The sequence below is a fragment of the Portunus trituberculatus genome, chromosome 46 (genome assembly GCF_017591435.1).
Source record: "Portunus trituberculatus isolate SZX2019 chromosome 46, ASM1759143v1, whole genome shotgun sequence".
Taxonomy (NCBI): Eukaryota; Metazoa; Arthropoda; class Malacostraca; order Decapoda; family Portunidae; genus Portunus; species Portunus trituberculatus.
Window position 1 is genome coordinate 31,875,235 of NC_059300.1, and position 5,000 is coordinate 31,880,234.

At 45.4% G+C, this 5,000-nt stretch overlaps 1 protein-coding gene, 1 long non-coding RNA gene and 1 other non-coding gene across 3 annotated transcripts in view; all 3 read left to right on the plus strand.

Annotated features, from left to right (window-relative positions):
- LOC123519963 (hemocyanin subunit 2-like) overlaps positions 1 to 5,000 on the plus strand; it is a 130,658-nt gene that overhangs the window by 108,263 nt on the left and 17,395 nt on the right. The gene's annotated exons all lie outside the window — the stretch shown is intronic.
- LOC123519968 overlaps positions 1 to 5,000 on the plus strand; it is an 8,515-nt gene that overhangs the window by 2,979 nt on the left and 536 nt on the right. Inside the window, exons 2-4 of the long non-coding RNA XR_006679139.1 lie at positions 1,394 to 1,622; positions 3,189 to 3,252; positions 4,505 to 5,000. The exon at positions 4,505 to 5,000 is cut by the window's right edge and continues 536 nt beyond it. This is a non-coding gene — a long non-coding RNA (uncharacterized LOC123519968). The remainder of the gene's footprint in view (positions 1 to 1,393; positions 1,623 to 3,188; positions 3,253 to 4,504) is intronic.
- Positions 1,855 to 1,928, plus strand: Trnav-aac. Its single transcript has one exon. It is a non-coding gene; the product is annotated as a tRNA-Val (tRNA).

Genomic DNA, 5,000 nt, shown 5'->3' on the forward strand with positions numbered 1-5,000 from the left:
CGTTATTCATTTTGCTCTTGGTAATGAATTTTACGCCTGAGGTCCATACCGCTGGAGAGAATTGCGAAACAGGCTGCCTCTAAATGGAAAACGTGATAGATTTGTTGGATTCTTGCCGCTGTTTTGACCATGATCTTGCAGAACTGTAAACATGTTGTCATTAGTCTTTATAACATCAAATATTTTAATCAAAATAGTTTTTTATGTATACAGAAGTCTCTCTAAATTCAAAGATAAAACTTTAGCTCCAATGGAATCGTGTTATTTTGTTAGTCTTTTGTGTTTTTAAATGCTAACTGTCAAAATGTGTGTTTTTGTATCTAGGTAACATAACTGTGAGAGATTTAAATTAATAAAGGAGAAATGACGATAGGAGAGAGAGAGAGAGAGAGAGAGAGAGAGAGAGAGAGAGAGAGAGAGAGAGAGAGAGAGAGAGAGATCTGAAATGAAATAAAGACAATGCATCTCAAAGGAAGGATGTTCTTTTCATGCTCATTTAAATTACCTGGAATTACCTTCTGCAGCGTCTAATGGCTCATTCCTGTCTTTTCCACATCTATCCCACCCACTCCAGTGTATTCATTGCCGTCACGAACAATACCACCACCACCACCACCGCCGCCGCCACCACCACCACCATCTTTACAACAACAATAACAAAACCCAGAAATCCAACAACGACTCATTTCATCTTCGTCTTGGTCGTCGTAGTCGCCACTTTACATAATTGGAAACACGATAAGATCTGAAACAACAAGCAGGGAGTAAAAGTGAAGCGTCGCTGTTTCCAAACTTACAAAGGAGATCTCAAGTCCACCTGAAAACTCCTTCCCTTGCTGAACAATGATGTTTAGTCCTCAAGGTTCGTGAGATAATCTTCCCGAGTCACAGCGCAGTACTAGATACGTGGAACCGCCTAATGATTCAAAGTGAAAGGCAGGAGGAGTGAGACTGAGAGAGCGAGAAAAAAGTGCTTTTGTCTTGAGTTTGTGTACGCCATGGAGATAATAAAGAGGAATGAATATCAGCAGGGATTTTGATTGTATCAGTTATGTATATGGTAGGAGAGAGAGAGAGAGAGAGAGAGAGAGAGAGAGAGAGAGAGAGAGAGAGAGAGAGGAACTTTTTTGACATCTAAAATATTAACTGCTAGTCTTTCCTCAAGTGAGTGTTCCTGGTGTCTTTTATGCATCGACTGCCGCCTTGGCCGCCTCAGAGTTGTCCAAAGTGAATCCTGGATTACCGCTGCATCTTCCGCATCAGCCTTGCCTTGTTCTCTTCCTCCTCCTCCTCCTCCTCCTCCTCCTCCTCCTCCTCTTCCTCCTCCTCCTTCTGAAGCCTTTACCCTCCATTCAGGTCATGTTTACCACCCCCTCCCCTTCCCCTCCACCAGCGCTGCAGAAGATATTGTTTCCTGACGTGAAACAACGAGAGGAAAACCCGACAACAGATCGGCTTCCTCCACACCAAAGGCAGCGGAGAGGAGCGAGGGACGGGGCAGGGAGGACGAGCGGGGACAGGAAGTTGGAGGGACGGGGGCAGGGAAGCGAGGTTGGGGTAGCGGCGAAGAGAAAGAAAAACAGTCCTTTGTGCGCGGCGCTTCAATAACTCGCTCCGGTGAGGTAAGAACTCTCCGGCAGCCTGTGGGGTAATCGCAGGACTCACGCCGTTGTGCTGGTGGTGAATTGTGCCCACGTCTGACTTCATAGGCTGAGACACACCCACCCACACACACACACACACACACACACACACACACACACACACACACACACACACACACACACACACACACACACACACACACACACACACACACACACACACACACACGCACATACACACACACACACACGCCCGGTAGCTCAGTGGTTAGAGCGCTGGTTTAACAAGCCAGAGGACCGGGGTTCGATTCCCCGGCCGGGTGGAGATATTTGGGTGTGTCTCCTTTCACGTGTAGCCCCTGTTCACCTAGCAGTGAGTAGGTACGGGATGTAAATCGAGGAGTTGTGACCTTGTTCTACCGGTGTGTGGTGTGTGCCTGGTCTCATGCCTATCCGAAGATCGGAAATAATGAGCTCTGAGGTCGTTCCGTAGGGTAACGTCTGGCTGTCTCGTCAGAGACTGCAGCAGATCAAACAGTGAAACACACACACACACACACACACACACACACACACACACACACACACACACACACACATATACACACGCCCGGTAGCTCAGTGGTTAGAGCGCTGGCTTCACAAGCCAGAGGACCGGGATTCGATTCCCTGACCGGGTGGAGATAATTGGGTGTGTCTCCTTTCACGTGTAGCCCCTGTTCACCTAGCAGTGAGTAGGTACGGGATGTAAATCGAGGAGTTGTGACCTTGTTGTCCCGGTGTGTGTTGTGTGCCTGGTCTCAGGCCTATCCGAAGATCGGAAATAATGAGCTCTGAGCTCGTCCCGTAGGGTAACGTCTGGCTGTCTCGTCAGAGACTGCAGCAGATCAAACAGTGAAACACACACACACACACACAGAGACTATGTTAGCATGTCCTTTGTTTTTCCCATACTCCCTTTCTGTCTGACGTCACGTCCTTTCCCTCAGTCCTCGCTCGCCGCCGCCTGAGGCGACATGCTACGCCTCCTGCCTCTCGTTTCGCTCGGTTTACACTTGTTGTGTATTGTGCTACCGTAAATACACTTTCATAATGGACTCAGGTGTCTCCATGCTACCCCTGTTTTACGACAACTACCACAAGACACACACACTAAAAATAATTCTCTCTCTCTCTCTCTCTCTCTCTCTCTCTCTCTCTCTCTCTCTCTCTCTCTCTCTCTCTCTCTCTCTCTCTCTCTCTCTCACACACACACACACACACACACACACACACACACACACACACACACACACACACACACACACACACGGACACACGCTCGGTAAGGTATCAAGGAGTTTATTGCTGTATAAAAGAATAGATGAAAAGAAGGAGAAGGAGAATGAATAATACATAAACAAGTAAAAGTAACTGCCACTACGTTGGTATCGACATCAAGTTGTTAGGGAGGAGGAGCACAGGCATGAATCAGAGAAGTGGAGTGGAAGGATATGAATTTTTGATGGAGGATAATAAAAGGATGGAAAAGAACTTAACACTTTGAAGACCATTTAACTTGAACAATTTTTTTTCTTTTTGTAGGAGAGAAGGCCAGCCAAGGCAATCCAATCTGAACCTACACAACTGATGCGTTCCAATTGTAAAGGTGATTATTTTGTATTCGATGATGACCTAAGGATAACAAGAGTGTTAAAAAGGCAATCTAGATGAGAAGTGAGATTTCTTCCTGTTTGATTAAGGATTTTATATTATTGAAGCGCCATCAGAGTGTCGTGTTTCCAAACCCTGTCTTTTTCACATAAGGACTCTGTTGAAACATCTCAAAAAAGCCGTAGGTCATTGTTTTTATCTCCTTCAATGATCTAAAACCTATATCAAATCTTTCAGTCATAAATAAAAAGGCACACTTCAAAACTCGCCCAATAATTATAAAAAAAAGAACAGTGGCGACAAAGCATAAAAACTTTAAAACCTTCAGTACCATGACGTGTTTCCATATTCATTATGCTTACTGTATGGTGATTTTATACAGCTTCAGAAACTCATGTGGGAGATTTAGATAATGGAGAATCTGGACACTAATCTTTTGATCTCCATAGACCCTTCCTAATGTGCATAAAATCGTCAGATCATACTCAAAACTCATGGTAAAAATGCGTCACAGTACGGAAAGGGTTAAGTATAAGGGTCTTTAATATTTTGTCCTTCACAGTAACCCTTAGAAAGATAACAAGACGTTCCTTTTTTTATTTTTTATTTTTTACGTAGTGAAGAGGGCCAGCCAAGGGGAAAAAAGAGAAAGATTAAAAAAAGGCCCACCTGAGTGGTGGCTCTCTAAATAGTGTAAAAGCGTCAGCCAAAGTTGGGGAGCAAATGCCTCGATACCTCCCTCTTAAAAGAAGACAAGTCGTAGGAATTCGGAAATACAGAAGCAGGAAGGGAGTTCCAGAGTTTACCAGTGAAAGGGATGAATGATTTAGAGTACTGGTTAACTCTTGCGTTAGAGAGTTGGACAGAATAGGGATGAGAGGAAGAAAAAAAGCCTTGTGCAGCGAGGCTGCAGGAGGAGGGGAGGCATGCAGTTAGCAAGATCAGTATAACTGTTAGCATGAAAATAGCGATAAAAGATAGAAAGAGATGCAACATTCCGTCGGTGAGAAAGAGGCTGAAGATAGTTAGTCAGAGGAGAGGAGTTGATGAGGCGAAGAGCTTTTGATTCCATCCTATCTAGTAAAACTGTGTGACTGGAACCCCCCCAAACATGCGAAGAGTACTCTATACAGGGACGTATAACGCCCTTAAACAGAGTAAGGAGTTAGAGGGGCGAGAAAAACTGGCGGAGACGCCTCAAAACACCTAACTTCATACTCCTTATTCCTATCTGTTAACCTTTCCAGTGCGAGGAATGAATGTCGCCCTCCAAAGTTCTCGTCAGTGAGCCACATGTTGGAATCTGCTTGGTGTGTCCAGCCTATCCTTCTGATCTCGAAAATACGACACCTTCGGAATATCCCACCTGACGAAGGCCTTTCACGCTCTGTTCTGATGCCCAGGTAAAGCTGACCGGTGACATTTCCAGCAGAGACCGACTGGCTGGCCGAGACATACGCAAGACTTGAAAGAAGAGGAAGGGAGAAGTAACAGAGAAGGAAGGAAAGAGAAATAGGAAGAGGAGAAGAGCACAAAGATATCATCGTTAACATAGTTGTCTTCTAGAAGTGTATCCTCCTCTTCCTCCTCCTCCTCCTCCTCCTCCTCCTCCTCCTCCTCCTCCTCCTCCTCCTCCTCCTCCTCCTCCTCCTCCTCCTCCTCCAGGCCTCAACAGAAGTGGAGATTATACACACCTCACTCACTAAAAGACAAATACAAAGAGAAGTCAAAGGACAGAAGATA